The 19,976-nt window shown below is 35.5% G+C and overlaps 1 pseudogene; it reads right to left on the bottom strand.

The window, feature by feature from the left end:
• Positions 1 to 1,623: 1,623 nt before the first annotated feature.
• The window catches only part of LOC101624321, a 20,733-nt pseudogene continuing 2,380 nt past the window's right edge, over positions 1,624 to 19,976 (bottom strand).

The following is a 19,976-nucleotide window of genomic DNA, read 5'->3' as shown; positions in this document are numbered from 1 at the left end:
AAGATTTGCACCCAACTCCGACTCCCATGTCTTCCTCACTCCCACTCCTCTCCCCCTCTTGGAATCTCTGCACCCCGACGCCTTCCCATCTTAGGGTCCTGCCTGTGTTGCCTCCTGACACCTCAAAAGTTGGAGCTGGTCTCCGACAGTAAAGGAATATTTTTTAAATGAATAATTATAGATTGTACTAAATAACATAAAATATAACAACAGAATTCCATAATCAAAAACAATATGAGTATCTAACACAGTATAGAACTTCTTTGCAATCACAGAATCCCTTGTGCTTAGGTGGGAAGTAATGACTTCAAGACTCTAAACCTGTTACTATTTTCATTGTATCTATTTACTGTTCTGGAAAGTTTCTTAATTAAAGAATCCCTGGCTGGGGTTCCAACTCTTGTTGCAATGGCTGTGAATAGCTTTGTAGTGTTGTGCTTTAACCCATTGCACCACCAGGGAGGACCCTTAACATCACCTCTAGTCACCTCTAATCAGGGAAATGTAAATTAAAACCATGGGTGAATTGGTGGGAATTTCACAGGGATTGAAACCAAGATAATAAAGCATACATTGTATAAATATGAAGAATGGTGTAAAAATATATAAAGTAATTAAAATAAATACATTACAAATCAATTTTATAAACTGGGCCCTCCCTGGTGGTGCAACGGGTGAGGACACAGTGGTGCAGTACTGCAAGCTAACCATAGCTTTTTCAGTGCAAGTTCAATCCTCAGCCCTAGAGGTGATGCACAAGGTGCAGCAGACCTTTCCTGTCTTGCATGCTGCTTCCCTCAGCATGTATTTCATAGATCTGCCTGTTCTGCTCCTCACTCCGTCTCTGGTGAATCCTGTCACCACCCCTCTACCTCTGGCCTGTTCCCCAGTTCTGTATACATAAATAAATAAATATAAACAATTAAGATCTATAGGTATTAAAAATTAAAACATACAGTGGGATACCACCTTATACCAGTGAGAATGCTATATATTAATAAGCTACCAACAACAAATTTTGGCGAGGATGTGGAGAAAAGAAACTCTCCTATACTGTTGGTGGGAATGCAAACTGGTCCCATCATGATGAAAAGCTGTTTGGAAAGTCCTCAACCTGCTACAATGGAGCTACCATATGACCTAGCAATTTTTGTGTCAAAGGACACAAAAGAATCAATTCAAAAGGACTCCTGCACCCCTATGTTTATTACAGCACTATTTGCAATAGTTAAGCTGTGGAAACAACCCAAGCTCTCCAAAATAGATGATTGGATCAAGAAGATTTGGTATATATACACAATGGAACATTATTCAGAAATTAAAATAAAGAGAAGCTCATGCCATTAGCAGCAACATGGATGGAGCTGGAAGGGATCATGCTTAGTGAAATGAGCCAGAGAGAAAAAAATAATATTGGTTGGTTTCAATTTTAGGACAAATGTAACGGATTAAATAAGGGATCAAGGTGGGGGGAGTAATTATAATAAATTAAATATCAAAATAAAAAGTCAACTATAAACCAGAGATATTCTTCAGGGAAGGTATGGAGAGTAGGATCATAACAGGGTGGGAAGAGTCCAAGAAACTAAGGTGATGGTACATGGGTGAAATTATGGTGGAATTTCATGTGGACTCTAACCTAAATGAAAGAACAAACATTTTACAAAAATGAAGAATGATGTAATATGTGTATGTGTGTGCATATAAACACATATGCACACACACATAAAACATGAATTAAAAAATAAGAGGTCAGTTTCTCACTTGTGGTAGTAAATTTTTCACCAGGAGAGATTTTGACTGTCTCTGGCTAGTCATGTTCTTGGTCCTCTTACTCATTTGTTCCCTTTGGTTATCTCTAATCTGGAGATTCCCATAATTTAAAATACCCTGTGCACTTCCAATAACAATTAAGTCATTTATTTTTTGTGAAAGGACAATGAAGGAATTGTTCACTCCACCTCTCTCTCCCCTTCACATACCTGTAACAAGGGAGCCATATTTTCTTGTGACTCTCTGGTGGTCTTGGTCAAACTCGATTGGCTAAGGGAATCTTAATCATTCAGTCAACTCAGTCACTGAAATGTTTCTGTTAGGATTCTTGTAGCATCTAAAACTATGATATCTAAAATGCAAGAGTCATATCAGCTATGCGATCACATCACCACAGTGATACTGAAGCAAAACTGAGATTGAATACTAGAGAAAGTCCCAGGTGACTCCATGTCCCTCTTTGAAAATACCTTTCAAAGGCAAAATTTTTCTTTATCCTGAATTTTATAAAAGAAAAAAAATATATTAAATCGATTTTCCTTTTTGCTTAACAAGTTCAAATTAATTTCTGTCACAAAAGAAACCTAAATTACACAATTTCAAGTCTCCCTGCCTGCAGTAACTTAAAATGTGTTTCTAAAGACCAGAATTTCTATGTTAACCACAAAGACATATTTCAATTAGTTTAAAATTTTTACTGCATGGAAAAACAAATTGCAATCAATACAATTCTGCCAAGAATTTTACTCTCGCTGACCCTATGTGCAGCAGTGGGGAGGGTTTTATAGGCCGTCTGGGATTTGGCAGAAAAACAACGACTTGAATGTGATCTGTTATGATTCTCCATTTCTTGAAGCACATTTGAGCTCTATAAGTATCTCCTTCTTGTGCTTTGTCCCGGTGTGTAGCTTTATAAACCTAAGAACATATATTCAACAAAGATTGGCTCTGGAATGTTCCAGGCTCTGGAAACAGGTAATATCTGAAAAAAAGACATTTTCACCCCCAAAATGTTCTTAGTACAGCAGGACAGATGGGTAAAAAAAAGAGCTAGAGCCTGTGGTTTGTGCTGTTATGGGGCAAAGGGAGAGAGGAGGGAATTACCAATTTGTTTAGTATTGTGTATGCAGGGAAAGCTCACAGAATTATACCTCAGAACATCCAGAGTTCACAAGACAGAGTATACAGGCAGCTACACACACAATGGAATGAGAGCAGCACATATTGAGGTACAGCCAGTGGTGTCTAAGCACAGAGTGAAAGGGAATATGTTGGGGCACTGGCAGAGAGGTATAAACTGAGTCCTGAAGAAATTTTTGCCCTCATCAGAAGCTGAAATTTATTCAGTTGACCTGTGATTCTTTCACTTTATTGCAAATAAAATGACCTAGAGAGTTTATTAAAATACAGTCTCTTGTGACTCATCTCCAAAATTCTGATTCAATAGGATTTGAGAACAATCATAAATCTTTAGTAGTCATCCTAAGAATCACTTCAATGTTAGTGACTCATGGAAAAAACTTTCGAGAGTTATCGGTAAGGTGAATGGAAAATCATGAGGGTTTTCTATCAGCTAAAACAATGTGATTAGATTATGTTGATCGGAGAAATAATGGATAAATGATGTGAAAGAATCACTAAGGTCACTGTAAAGGATCTTGTTGCAAGTTATCAAAAAGAGCTAACAAATCTATAACAGAAGCAAAGAGTAGACAAGACAGGCTGAGAAATATGAAGCCAAAGAGTTGACTGTTGGTAGTGGCAGATTAGCTTTAGGGAATTCAAGTGTACCTGGCTTGTGTTTGATGGGTTTTAGCAGTAACCAGAATCAGCAACATGGAGTAAATTCAAGTTTTGAGAAAAGATAGTGTTTTCACTAATGGAATATTGAGTGACATAAATGTCATTATTTTATTAGTAGAGAATGAGAATCAACTTAGTACAATCATTTAGAGCACAATCTGCTTAGGTTTACATTCTGGTTCTACCATTTATTTTTTACCAGCTTTGTGACTTTGGACAAAGTTTTAAAATTTTCTAGTTTCTTCAAGCATGTATAAACTGAATCTAATATCATTCTCTTCTACAATTATTCCTCACGAGGATTTACTTAGTTGGTATTTGTAAAATACTTAGGATAATGTCTGGCAGATAGCAAGTATAATATGATGTCTGGTTACTATTATAAATATGAGTATATTGGAGAATCTCTGTGTGTGTTTAGTGTCTTACTGTGAAAAGCCTTATTAAAGCCAAAAATTTTGGTGTATTTTATTTTTTGTATAAAACACATCACCTTTATTTTCTATACTTTATTTTCAGAATATAAAAGAGACATTCTGAAAGAGAATTCATCTCATCTCCAGGCTGGGAAGTATGATAGTATAGCAAGTGTAGCAACTCAGAGAAGCATCACCAATTAGTAGATTCCTCATGGAATCCAATGTTCAGATTTCTGGAGAATGCCCCATAAAATTTCTTATAGTTTTCCTTATCTTCTGCCAGCTGAGATGAATTCAAAGCACACACATATATATATATATATACACACACACACACACTTTGCAGGTGACCTTAAAAATTTTTGCTCTGCTGGAGGATTTCTTGAGAGATGTTCAGGAGGAGATCCTCAGAATCAACCACATCATGATAATATTTAGATACTCTGGTATCATCAGTTCATTACACTTTTCCATGATTAACATCTTTTGGACATAGATTTTGATGTTGTTTTATGTCTTACTATTCTCAAAAGGCCAAAAGAGAGCCCTGTATGGAATGAATAGTGATGTCCTAACTCTTACTGATCTATAGAGAAATGCTTGATTGGCAAATGGTCATTGGTTAAGCTCTTGGAGAACTCTCCATATTCCTCCTCAGTGATGTAATCAGGATTTCTGGTATAAATGGATTTAGTCTTCTTCAATTCTTCCTGATCAATATATTTCTATTTAATCTTCTTGGTTTTCTTCTTTTTATCCTTAACAGTACTTTTCTCCTCATCTGAAGCTACATCTTCAGTTTTGGGCTTTTCTCATCATGTTTAGCTTCCTTTTCTTTCTCACCTTTCTCTTCTTTTGCCTAGTCATCACTGGCTTATTTCTCTCATTACTTCTCCAAATTAAAGGACACGAAATAACATAAGAATTGAGATTTCTTCTTCACCACTTCTTTGGTTCACAGCTCCTGTTACACTCAGTCTGGGTTTACCAAGGTCTGGGTAGAAGGTGAATGAACCCCTAGCAGAAGACTCCAGGGCATACAGCTCATCATTGTGTTTTATGTTTACAATAACTTATCTCTGCCAATAGGCAGGCAGAATAAAAATGAATGACAAATTGTTCAGTTATAGAGATGTCTGCACCAGCATAAAGAACTTCCATAAATGCCTTATAACTTGACTTAGAGATTGTGCCCAAATTATTTATAAGATCAGCTTTGGTAGTGTCAATGTCTGTGCCCACCAGAGCCGGGATGCATTCCTGTGTATTAAAGATTGTATCAATTTTCAGATTTTAGCACTGCTCAAATTATGCCTGGAAAACAAAATTCACCACCTTCTCCTCTCCATGGCATACTTCTTTAAACACCATAAAGGAGAAGTGTTGGAAACAGTGGGGAGAAGTTTAAGTAGGGACTGTGAATAGATCCAATGCCTGCAAAAAATCTTGCATGGAAATGAGTCAAGAACAGCTGGAAGTATATTTCAAATAAAAGAATAATGTTGGGTAGCTTCTCTTACATTGGTGAACTGTATTTCTTTTGCTTTGCTTTGGGAAGTAGAGAGGTTTGATAGTCACAAATCCAGAACTCAAATTTCCCAATTACAATGGTGAGTGAGAATTGTGTCATTGAAAACCTGTGAAGCAGGATTAATAGTTAATAAGATTAGAGCTGATAAATTGGTACTCTCTTTCACTCTGAGTCCTATCAAAGCTGGTAGTTAATAAAAATGCACCCCAAAAACAATAAGAAATTATCTCCATCAGCAAGAAGCCTAATGAATTTTCCAGAAGTGATGGACTAACATGATTTTTTCCTGAATGCTGCTTGAAATATAATGTTGCTTTATCTACAATGTAAATAGATATTTTCAGGGAAAAAATACTGGGCATAAAATTTGGGCCTAAGGAATTTTAACTGATATCCAAAAGCCAGTATATACATTGTAGAATATTCTAAGCAGTACAAGCCACAATAAACATTCCTGTTATCTAAATTTATTTTTCTAATACATTTCTGAAAAGTGATTGTCTCAGCAAAATGTAATGAATTCATTAAGGAAAAAAATTGACAGCTCCAGATCTAATGTAAAACATTTTCTGTCTCTTTTTTATACTTATCTCAGAAGGCCTCCTACTATTAAAAAGATGTTTCAAGTAAAGTATTATTTTTAAATTTAATAGCTAAGGGGGAGTTTAGAAAAAAAAGATTAAGATTTTTTTTTAACAAAGTAACACAATAAGAATTTTTTTTTTTTTTTTTGCAAGTGAGTGCACTTTGTCTGGAAAATACTTCCCCCCACCTTTTGTTTATTTTCCAGGATTTTCCTCATTAAAATCTACTGTGTAAAATAACTCTCTTGTTCAAAAGGTGAATGACTGGTAAAGGTCAATTGTTTCCTTTTAAGTTGGAGTGCAATGTATAACTCTTTAGTAATATTTATATGATTTTACATCTCTAGTCAATAGAACAGTAGAGGGACATTACTTTTTAGATCCAGTGTGCCCAATCCTGTTTAAATAGCTTCATCCGTGGACATGTGGAGTAGAACAGTGTTTTTGAGACAGAAACAAGGTTAGACACGGACAGACAAAAATGGTCTTAAAGTAACTGATGGTCATCCTTCAAAATTCATGCATTTATGGTGTTTTGGAGTCATAAGTGCCTTTTTTCCCTCAAATCCCAACTGTTCCATGCAATTCTCAGAAGAACCTATTCTTGCATATCTTAATTGTAATGAAGCAATCAGTGGCCCAATTTAGGAAAAGACAAAGTTGACAAAAATTTCTTCCTAGAATATGCTAACATTGGTTGGGTACATTATGAATTCTATATAGAGAGAAAGAACTTGACTGTACGAACTCTGCTTCTTAAGATCAAACTATTATCTATAGGTAAATTCGGTTAGGAATAGAAAGCAAAAACAATGAAGAATTTTACACCTTTACTTAGGCTTGTAAAGGAATTCTTTTTCAGCTTTTTTTCTTGTCCCCAATCTAACTAAAAAGCATATTATAATGTTAATACAAGTGACTCATTTTAGCATCTGGATCAACAAGGATAACAACATATGGAGAGTTTCTAAAATTATGCCTTATAATGCAACACATAACTGAAAATAAACATGCCCTTCTGGGATTTTGTGAAACCACAAATACCTGGTTCTGGTGCAAATGGTTAAATACACACACACACACACACGTGTGTGTGTGTATATGCATATACACACATGTATATGTGTGTGTATATATGTATACACACACACCTATATATCCAATTCTTCCATTACCACTTGGAAACTGAAACAGAATGGTTCCATAGTTTAACTGATATGACATATCTCAGTCTCTTCTTCAGTCTTGGTAAATACCCTGCTGATTTTTTAATTCAAAAGTTAGGAAGGAGTAGAGGGAGATTAAGGAGAAAAATGCCTAGATCAGAGAAGATGCGGAGCTACCGTATGTGTCTCATCCTTTGTGGTAGGCAAATTAATAGTTTCCTAAAAGATATTCATATCCTGGGCCCTCCCTGGTGGCGCAATAGGTTAGGATGCGCACTGTAAACTAGCCACAGCCACATCAGTGCGAGTTTGATACCCTGCTGGAGGTGATCCACATGACAGAGCAGACCTCTTCTGTTTCGCCCACTGCTCCCCTCAGCAGTGTACTTTGTTGATCTGCCTGTTCTGCTCACTGCTCTGTCTCTGGTGAATCATCCCACCCCCCAGCCCCAAATCTCTGGACTGCCCTAGTACCATATGTATAAGTAAATTAAAAAAATAAAAAAGATATTCAGATCCTATCCCCAGAAGTTGTACTTAAATTACCTTACGTGAAGGTTTAGCCACTGGTCCACTGATCAAAATATTGTGCCTTCCACCCAAGTTTCTTAGATACATAGGAATATCACCTACTTTCCACTTTGAGCAAGAAAACTCAGGATTGTGGCAAAAGAAAAAAAAATGATGTTCTTTCTCCATGTGTATTCACTGAGAAAATGCCATGTGTGAACATATAGTAGATAAGAAGGTAGTTGGCAATAAAGCGTTCACCAAAACTTAACCCTGCTGGACATCTTAACTTCAAACTTCCAGTCTTTGTAACTACAAGAAATAAACTGTTGCCCAAACCTCCCAGTCCATGATATTTAGTTATGGTAGCCTAGGCTAAGATAATATGTTAGTAAAAAGTAGCCATCATTTGAGTGTCTAGTGTAAACTTCTAGGAAAATGCTGTATTTCCAGGTAATAAACTGCATTCCAACTTGGCAGGGAGTACTGATGTAACCTCGTGTTGCTTTTGAGTCTCAGCTTGTATGCATTAATGAGCAGAATTTATGGCTCAGAATGCACACATGTGTTCACTCATAATTTTTCTAAAAGACAGTATGATCAGACCATACATGACATAAAGTGGGAGTGAGTTTCAGAAACGGTAGATGGGCATAAGTGGACTTTGAAAATTATGTTCAGTGTTCTGTATTCTCCTAATCGTTGTGGAATTTTTATGCAATTACATCAACTTATCAGTATCAACTGGAGTCATTAGTAAGAGAAAGAAAACAATTGCTACAGTTTTGTGAGATCAATATTAGGTTAGGCCATAACTCTTCACAGTTTACAAGTCTCCTCCTTACCTCTTCAGGTTGCTCCCATCTGTGGGAGCAACATGGCATGGTGAGGCCTGTGTGTTGTCTACTGCTGGCAACACTGAGTAGGTCAATTCTCTCGTGAGGTCATAGCCCATCTCATGGCATCACATGCTGCCATTCACATACCAGGTAATTTCTAATGTTGCTTATCTTCTGGTGACTTCACTGGTCAAAGAGTTACAACCCTATCATAGTTGAAGAGCAGGGATTGAGGCAAGGTCATGTTTATTTGGCCAGATCTCCTATGGTGTGCCCAACTGTAGGAAGACTGCCAAATATTTCTTCTGCAGTCTAAGGTGTGCTTTGGATACATGTAAAGACTTTTTATTTTTTTGAATATTTGGAAAATCTGGATGTCACTAAGGACTCTTATTATTCACATTGCATCTACCTCTCTAGATTTTATAGCTATTTCTCTTGAGAAAAAGAAAAACTTTAGCATTGGATGGAGGGAAGACTTAGGCATTGAGACAAATCCAGAAATTTTGCACACTCCTAGAGAGGAACATGTTCTGTAACCTTTGCATAAAGCAGTTGCCCATCCAATCTGTCCTTCAATACTGCTAACAGTGCGTATATAATATTTAACTTTTAAAGTTTTGCAAAAACTTTATCAACTTCCTTTTAGAATCATCAGCATGAATTGGTAAAAATGATCAATTCCTTGTGGAAACTACACATTTAAAAGGGGAAGATTTTTGTATATTGTGATATATGCTGAAAAAGCTTCTAGTCCTTGTTATTATTAAATAAGATAGAAACTTAATTTCGCTGTTTTAAATTTTTGAATCTTACCATGATCGTAATATGTAAAAATATGAAAAAAATAAACATTGAATATTGTCATTCTCACATTGCTTCTTTTCCTAGTAAACAATTTGGCCTCTCTTAAGCAAATACTAGGGCTTATTTAATTGTATACTCAAGGTTTTTTTTTTTTTTTATCATTTCCCTAAAGAGACTTTTAAGACTTTTTTTCTCAAATTATTTCCCTCCAAACTTTAGTACACAGATATCTATCTGTGTTTTGTACATGTACAATTACACTTTACACTTAATAAGGTTAAGACCCTTTACCCTATTATCTATAGAGACAACTTCTAAATAGAAACATTCAGCAGACATCTTTCCTGACTTCTAAGCTTTATATCCAGTATCCAGCTACCCATTCTACACTAGGATGTCTTATAGATATCACTTTACTATCCTTTACTATCCTTGGGGGGGATTTTAATTCTTGTCCAAAATACAGATATTTTACCAAATTTACAATTTTCAAAGGAATTCATTCTCAATTGATTGTTATGAAGAATTGCACTTGGTTGACTATGTACTTGTATAAGGCATATTATAAATGTTCCCCAAGTATTTATAATGGTACAAGGCATTTCTGTTGATAAAAACACATGTGCTCTAAAAATTATGTTAATGATTTTTTAAAAAAAATAAATGTTCATAACTGCTTAGGAGCATATTCAAATATATATATATATATATATATGTTGATGAAAATGTAATTAAGAAAATCATTATGCATGTACTACTGCACCATTTTATACACTTCAATATTTTACTTGTCATTTAAATGGCATAACATACAAAATACTATATATTCTGTATGGCAAAATTATAAAAAAAATTCTTGCATTATGTTTCCCATTTCTAATGCAATCTTTTTGTGGGGTATTGATAAATTACTATGAAATTTAAATAGCATCATATTTAATTAATATCTATTTCACACTTTGCATATGCAACCTAATATTATTGGCTACATCACTACATGTAAAATAAGATTTTCCATGAAAACCGTTTCAGTTTGTTCTCTGTACCAATCTAACAATTGCTGTATTCTCATATGTCTGAAATCTAATCATAAAATGGCATACATATGTTTATGATGGCTTCTTTATCAAATATAATGAAATATGACAACTGAGATGATGACACTTGAATGAACCTTCAGGATATGTCGTAGTCCTTTCTCCTTGTGGTAGTCCACCCCTTGCTGTAGTTTAGGTAGCCATCAGGGTCATGGCCAAGTCTTTCTTTTCTTTTTAAATTGTATTATTTTTATTGCAATAACAATGTCTTATAACATTGTATATGATTTGAGGTTATAGGTTCACAACACCACACCACCAAATCATCCATAATTCTTCTCTTCCCTCCACCCTCTCCTCAGTAGCTTCAATTCTATAGTCAAATTTCTAGAGTTTGTTCTGCTTTTGATTTTCTGTTCTTTTATTTAGTTTCTTTATACTCCATATGTAAGTGAAGTCATCCAATAGTTATCTTTATCCTTCTAACTTATTTCACTTAAAATGACCCCCTCTGATTTCATTGTTGTCACAAATGGCAAGATAATCTTTCCTTATATTGGAATAGTATTCCATTGTGTATATATACTGCACTCTTCTCAATCTACTTGTACATCTTTGGGAACTCTGCTTCCATAGCTTGACTGCTGTAAATAGTGTTGGAATGAACATATGAGTGGAACTATTTCTTTGAACTAATATTTTTATATCCTTAATGTATTTACTTAGGCATGGGGTTGCTGAATCTAAAGTAGATCTGTTTTTAATACTTTGAGAACCTCCAGGCTGTTGTCTACTGAGACTGGATCATCCCCATTCAGGGTTTACAAGAGTTTATTTTTTTTCATGCTTTTTCAACACTTTTTAACTGGTCTGTTTTGGTATGAACCATGCCCTGAAGTGTTAGGTGGCATTTCATTATGGTTGTGAGTTGCACTTTTCTTATATACAAATAATGATGAACATTTTTCCATCCGTATGCCATTTGGTTAAATGTATTTCTTATTTGGAGAAGTGTCCCTTCTGATTTGCCTTTTTTTTTTTTTCCAGTTGGACTACTTGTTTTCTTGTTGTCTATTTCATGAGCTCTTTGTAGATTTTGTATATCACTTCAACCCAGGAACCCCACAAGTTCACCTGGAGACAAAGACTTCCGCAGGTACTGCTTGGACCAAAGATTATTGCACACCAGGCTCTTCTAAAAACAGAATGCAAGCCTACCACCATTATTGTTGCTATAAGAACACTTCATAACTCTGGTACCAGAGGTTTCTGAGCTCCAGTTACTTTTCACACTTCACACTTGCCAAGATAGTCCCTTTTCAATGCATTCTACACTGTGGTTTTCTCTATTATTCCTTTCTTGTGTGTGTTTCTTTTGGAGATTCCACATGATTTTTAAATTTTTCTTTGTTTTCAGGATTTTAATGTTCTGTCATTTGTAGGGGTTTAGCATAGATATCGACATAGACTTTGAATTTAGTTGATTAGTTCTACTGCAAAAAAAAATACTTTCAAAATTATATCTAAAATTTACTTTTAAAAATCTGGTTTCATGACCTTTTAGGTTAATATTATAAATATAATTATTTCTGTTAATCCTTATTTAATATTATAAATATAATTATTGCTGTTAAGCCTTGTTCTCTCAGAGAACTATCTTGATTCATCTCTCTGAAGGATTCATTATTGAAATATTTTATAAGTAATGTACCATAAATTATGTAACATTAAATTACAAATGTTCTTAAGTTTTCTGAACTTCTTTTATTTTTTAAATATTTATTTATTTACACATACAAGAACTGGAATGTTGGCCAGAGGTATGGGGATTTCAAGAGGGTTCACCAGACAGAGTGGGGAGCAGAACAAGCAGATCTATTGAAATACACCACTGAGCAGTAGGCAGAATAGGAGAGGTGTGCTGTGCCATGTTTGTTATCTCCCTACCCAGGGATTAAACTCATGTTTCATTGGCTAGTGATAGCTTGATAGCACTGTGTATTTTACTCCTGTGCCACCAGGGAGACCAATTAAAAAAAAATATATATATATTTATATATATAAAACTACTGAGTATATCAACCATTTTCATGTGCATTACCCCATTTCATCCTAACATAAGCATTATTAAAATAATGTCTATGAAATGGTGGATGATAAATAAGAAATACAATCAAAAATATAATGTGTGAAATTGAATATTATCTTAGGTAATAGGTAAAGAGATTTTTCCTTGTACACACATTGGAAGTTTATTATTGGGCATATTGAAGATAGGAGAAACTGGAATCTGAGCAGCCAGCATTGCAATTTCTAAAATAATCAGAAATTAAATGAAGATACCTAGGACTAAATTACAAATAGAATGGATAAGAAATATTTCATAAAGATACACAATAGATCTTGGTGAAATGTTGTATATGAATGATTGAGAGAGGATCAAAAAGGATGCCAAGGTTTTCAGTGTAGTCTGCTGAAGGTAATGGCACCCTTTGTGGAGAGAGAGAACTCGAAAGAATCACTTCCCACTCTAAGTGCACATACACTCTTGCCTTGAAACTGCTTTCTCAGCCTTGTACTGAGTAGAAAGTAATTTCATCTTGGACTAGATCCAAGAAAGTTCATCCCTGGAAGTCCTAGTAGGGTTTCATTGTACCTCATTTTTCACTTATAATACAAGTATGGAAGTTCCATGTAACAGGAGAGTCAGACACTCCAAAGAATTTGTTTGCACTATAAATGAGCCAGAGACATGAAGTTAGAAAAGAGTTTTGGTGAGACTCTGAACCCAAATTTATGAGAAGTACAGATACTAAGGAAGTAAATACCAGATGGCTTCACTAGTAGGTGGAATACAGAAAAACAAAACAAAGGGTCAGACAGAATCAAACAAATAAAAGCACTAAAGTCTAACTAGAAATGAAGATATGGGAAGGAAAGTGCTAGAGATCAGGGTGTAGTGGGGACTGATGGACTTCAGTGGTAAACTCTGGGTACTTTGGTGGTAGGTAGGGTGTGATAGCATGTATCTATTTAAAGACCTGTGATCCTGTACCTCTGAATCATATTACGCTGTTGTAAAGTGATGTTATCTAAATAAAAAATAAAATTGCATTAAAATTTACAATGTGGATCCAGCAAGATGGCAGCAGACTGAAGACGCCAAAATCACCACGTCTAAGCTCATACAGGAATATAAGGCTAAAAACAGACTGTAGACTTGTATACTATGAGTTTCAGCCCAAATGAGAACACTTTGGACTCACTAAAAGGAAGATAACTGAGGGAGAATTGGTGATTGGAGAGCTCTGATGGGGGGCTCTGATCCGGGAGCACCCAAACACTCAGACGCTATGAAGTGCATCAGACAGGAAGCTTGCTGCTCATTTGGACCTGGTGAAGGCCTTGAGATAAATAGAGACAACTCAGCTTGGCCCAGCTGCCAGGAAATCTACAACACTTCAGATGCACCGCACCCCCCATGGGCACATCAAAGCATAGAGGGAAGCCAGGACATTGGAAGGCTGCAAAGATCAATAGGCACCTTCCAGGGACAAGGACTCAATGTGTTACCAGAAGAAGCTGAATATAAGAGACCCCTGACTGTCACTGGCTGAGGTGACAGACACAATTCCACACAGTGAGTGCTGGATAAACAGGAAATAGTGAAACAAAGCAAGGCTCAGAATACCCTCCATAATTGAAGTATCTGGAAGTACCCCTGCCATCCCAGAAAGAACATCCAGAAAATATGTCAGTCAATAATAGCAACGCCATGTCACAACTAATAGAAAGTTTTAGAAAATACACAACAGGAAAAAGAAGACAAATATTCAAGCAAGTCCACAAGGGAAAATTTCACCAAAAAAAAGATCGGTCACCAGAAATCACCAAAGAAATAGAAGAACTGTTCAGCCTACCAGATAGAGAATTACAAATCATCATGATAAACAAGCAAGAAGAATATGAGAAGGAAAAAAAAAATGATACTAGGCAAGCCATCAAAGAGTTGAAGAATGCAAACAAGGAAATGAATGAAAGAAATGAAAAAGAAAAAAAAATGATTAGATAAGCAATCAACAAATTGAAGAAAGAAAATGATATATTAAAAATGGAAATAAAAGAAATGCAGGAAATGAAAAGTTCACTAGAGGAGATAAAGATTGCTGGCAAAAGTAATGAAAACAGAACAGATGACATGGAAGAACGAATGAGCACTCTTTAAGACACAGAATATAAAAACAAAACAGAAAAAAAAAGAGAGAAATAAAAAGGAAAAGCAATGAAGAAATAATTCAAGAGATATCTGACACCACTAGGAAAGGAAATACCAGAGTTGTAGGTATACCAGACGGTGTAGAGAAAGGCAAAGGAATTGAGAAAATATTCACAGAGATAATAGAAGAGAACTTACCTAATATGAAGAGGGAGATGAAAGTAGATATCCAAGAAGCAAGACCACCAAACTACCATGACGATAGGAGAAACACAGCAAGACACATTATAGTAAAACTACCAAGAATACAAGAAAAGGAAAAGATAATGAGAATGACAAGAGAGAAGAAACAAAGAACCTATAAACGGAAACACATCAGGCTGACATCAGATTGCTCCAGAGAAACACTACCAGCAAGGAGAAAGTGATGGGGCATACAAAACAAACTCCAGAGCATTAAATGCCACCCAATAATACTCTACCCTGCGAAGCTCACCTTCCTCTACAAAGAAAGAATAAGGACATTTTCAGACAAGCAGAAACTCAACAAACCCCTACTCCAAAAAATACTACAAGAAGACCTCAAACAAATTTCAACAGAAGAATGAACAAGAAAAGTTCAAAACAAGGAATGAAAATACAAAAGGAACAACAACAAAAAAAAGTCAAATGTAGGTGCCAGTCGATCAATATTATCTCTAAATGTAAATGGCTTAAACTATCAATAAAAAGACACAGAGTTTCAGGATGGATTGAAAAACAGAACCCAATGTTCTGCTCTCTTCAGGAAACACATCTAACTACAAAAGATAAAAACAGATTGAAAATAAAAGGGTGGAAAATAATCCTACAAGCAAATGAAACAAAAGAGAAAGCAGCAACAGCTATATTTACATCAGACAAAATAGCTTCAAAATGAAAAAGGTCAAAAGAAACACAGAAGACCACCACGTTATGATTAAGGGGACAATACAACAAGAAGACATAACAATCATCAACATATATGCACCAAATGAAGGAGCACCAAAATATATCAGGAAACTACTGTCATCTATGAAAAGGTATATCAGAGAAAATACATACACACAGTAGGAGACTTCAAATGCCACTCTCAACAATAGCTAGCTCAACAAGACAAAAAATAAGCAAAGACTCTAAGCTCTGAACAAGGACCTGGACAACATGGGTCTAACTGACATCTATAGAACATTGCACCCCAAAAAATCTGAGTACACATTTTTCTCAAATCCACATGGATCATTATCTAGGATTGACTACATACTGGTTAACAAGATAAATATCAATAAATACACTAAGATCAAAATCATACCAACTAGAAATAAATCATATGAGGAAAACAAGAAACCCACATACCACGTGGAGACTGAAACTCACACTACTAGACTGTTGGATCAATGAGGAGATCAAAAAAGAAATTAAAAATACCTGGAGAAGAATGACAATAACAACACAAGTCTCCAAAACTTATGGGACACATTGAAATCTGTTATTAAGGAAAATAACTCAAAGAAACAACCTAGTCCACCATAAAGAACTGGAAAAAGAACAACAAAATAACCCGAAAGCCAGCAGAAGACAAGAAATAATAAAAGTCAAATGAGAAATAAATGAAATGGAAGTTAGGAAAACAGTCCAAAAAATCAATAAAACCAAAAGGTGGTTCTTTGAAAAATAAACAAGATAGACAGGCCACTGCCAGGCTCACAAAGAAAAAAAAACAAGAGAATGCACAAATAAACAGAATCATAAACAAAAGATGAGAAATCACAACAGATCCAGCAGAAATCAGAAGAATAATCAGAGAATACTAAGAACAACTATATGCAAACTATTTCAGCAATTTAGCAGAAATGGACAAATTCCTACAACTCTACAACCACCCAAAGATAGATAAAGAAGAAATAGAACAACTAAACAGGCCAATTACAAGTAAGGAAATTGAAGAAGTAATCAAAACTCTCCCGAAAATTAAAAGCCCCGAACCAGATGGATTTACAAATGAACTTTATTGAACTTTCAGAAAAGAACTAGTGCCTATTCTACACAGACTCATCCAAAAAGTCGAAAAAGAAGGAAAACTATCACATACTTTCTGTGAAGCCAACATCAAACTAATAGCAAAACCTAACAAAGAAAACACAAAAAAAGTATACTTCAGACAACCTTCCTAATGAACACTGATGCAAAAATCCTCAACAAAATCTTAGCCAACAAAATCCAACAATGCATTAAAAGAATAATACACCATGACCAAGTGGGCTTTATCCCAGGAGCACAAGGATGCTTCAACACAGGAAAAATTAATTAATGTAATCCATCACATCAACCGACAGAACAATAAAAACCACATAATCATATTAATAGATGTGGAGAAGGTATTCAACGAAGTTCAACACCCATTTATGTTTAAGACCCTCAAAATCCTCGGAATAGAAGGAACATATCTCAACATGATAAAAGCCACATATGACAAACCCACAGCCAATATTATCCTCAGTGGAGAAAAGCTGAAAGCCTTTCCTTTGAGATGAGGGAAAAGACAAGGGTGTCCAGTATCACCGGTGCTCTTCAACGTAACATTGGAAGTTCTAGCCAAAGCAATATGACAGGAAAATACATACAAGGAATCCAAATAGGGAAAGAAGAAGTAAAACTGTCCTTACTTGAGATGACATGTTAATTTACATGGAAACCCCTAAAAACTTCACAGAGAAACTAATCAAAACCATCCAGCAGTTTAGCAAGGTAGCAGGATATAATATCAACACACAAAAGTCAGAGGCCTTCCTATACACAGATAACTAATCAAGAGAAGCAGAAAAAAAAAAAATCCCCTTTTCAATGAAAACAAAAAGAATCAAATACCTGGGAACCGACCTTAGAAAAGGTGTAAAAGACCTATAGAAAGAAAATTACAAAGAAATACAAGAAGTCACCATTGAATGGAAAGACATCCCCTACTCATGGATTGGGAGAATTAACATCATCAAAATGGCCATCCCGCCAAAGCGATGTACAGATTTAACGTCATCCCAATAAAAGTCTCAATGACATTCTTCAAAGAAATAGAAAAAAATATTGACGAGATTCATATGGAACAACAAAAGACCTCGAATTGCCAAAACTCCCATGACTAGGAAGAAAGCTTCAAGCTATACTAACAAAGTCATAATAATCAAAACTGCATGGTACTGGAACAAGAACAGCCATGCTGACCAATGGATTCAGATAGAAAATCCAGATATAAACCCACATGCTTATGGATAGCTAATCTTTGACAAAGGAGCAAAGAAGACAAAATGGAACAAAGAAAGTCTGTTCAGCAAATGGTGCTGGGAAAACTGGGAAGCTACATGAAAAAAAAAAAATGAAACTGGATCACTACCTCTCACCATACACAAAAATCAACTCAAAGTGGATTAAAGACCTAGACATAAGAATAGAAACCATAAAATACCTGGAAGCAAAGATGGGTCAAACACTACACAACACACACTTCAGCGACATCTTTGAAGATACAGCACCCAATACAACGAAAGTGAAGTCAAGCATAAATAGATGGGACTACATCAAGTTAAAGAGCTTCTGATCAGCAAAAGAGACATTACAAAAAAAAAAAAAAAAAAAAAACAGACATCCCACTGGGAGAAAATTTTTCTCACACAAATCTAGCAATAAAGAATTGATCACAAAAAAAAAATATACAAAGAACTGATGAAACTGAACAAAAATAAAATAAACAACCCATCAAAAATGATCGGAAAAGTTCAAAGAATTTTTTTCTAGAGGAAATGCAGATGGCCAACAAGCATATGAAAAAATGTTCAGCATCACTTGTAATAAGGGAGATGCAAATTAAAACCACAATGAGATACCACCTCACCCCAGTGAGAATGGCACATCTTAAAACAGCTAGCAATAACAAGTGTTGGCAAGGATTTGGAGAAAAAGGAACTCTCCTGCACTGCTGGTGGGAATGCAAACTAGTACAACCACTATGGAAAACCGTTTGGAGTTTCCTCAAACTGCTAAACATGGAGCTTCCATATGACCCAGTAATCCCACTCCTAGGTATCTACACAAAAGACATAAAAACACTGATTCTAAAAGATACCTGCACCCCCATGTTTATTGCTGCCTTATTTGCAATTGGAAATATATGGAAACAGCCCAAATGCCCAAAAGTGGAAGACTGGTTTAAAAAGATGTGCTACATATACACTCAGCAACCAAAATAAATAAATAGATAAATAAATAAGCACATGCTTTGTGCAGCAACATTAATGGAGCTGGAAAATATCATGCTTAATGAAATAAGTCAGAAAGAAAAGTAAAAATACCGGACGGGTTCACTATTGGCAGGAATATAACGGACCATGTGAGAAAATAATAATAATAATGAACAGTTATATATCAGAGACATTTTATGGGGGTCGAGTGGGGGACGAGATCAAAAACAGTGGGGGAGGGAAATGCACTGGACTGTGGTGATGGCACATAGGCGATTTGGTGATGGGAAGCCCAAGGGGATGGAAAAATACACAAAATGATGTAAAAATAAAATATTATTCATTAAAAAAAAGTGTACAATGTGATTTCTGTCTTGATTCTGGATTAATTTTGGTTTGTGTCCACTGCCCCAAGAAACATTACCAGGCATTATTGGTAAAATACCTGACTTTGAAAGACTGGGAAGCCTGTGGGATAGTAGATATTTTTGGACTTCTCAGCAAGATTCCTGGAATCATTCTGTTTTCACATGGCCAGAGTTGACCTTCTATTGCAGTCATTGGAAAATAAATAGCCACAGGTAATGTAAGTCAGGAAAGAGAGAACCCGCAGGGAACAAGGTCTTGGCTCCAAATCATCCAGCAGATCTGTGAATATATTAGTATTGCTCTTTTAAGATCTGTCTTCCTAATTTAATCTCCCATGGACTTTAAGATGTTTCAGTTTCCTGATTTACACTAAACAAGAGGAGATGCTAGGAGACACAGTTTCCTGGCACACTCTAATTTATGATTCAAATGGTGCCTTTTTTCTTTGAAGAAAAAAATACTAAAAGTAATTTTTCCTGTTAAGCTTGATATTACGTCCCATTCCATGGGTCAGTCTTTCACTGCAACATTGTGACTGTGCCTGTGACCTTCCTTGGTTAGCAGGAACTAGAGAACACCCAGTACTGTGGGATTCCTCTTTGAGAATGTAGCTGCTTCACACCAAAAAAAAAAAAAAAAAAAAGAAAAGAAAAAGAAAACCAAAACTATATT

This window comes from Condylura cristata, unplaced genomic scaffold, assembly GCF_000260355.1.
Source record: "Condylura cristata isolate star-nosed mole 26May11 unplaced genomic scaffold, ConCri1.0 scaffold00007, whole genome shotgun sequence".
Taxonomy (NCBI): domain Eukaryota; kingdom Metazoa; phylum Chordata; class Mammalia; order Eulipotyphla; family Talpidae; genus Condylura; species Condylura cristata.
The sequence above is the reverse complement of the archived record's forward strand: the minus strand, read 5'-3'. Positions and strand labels throughout refer to the sequence as shown.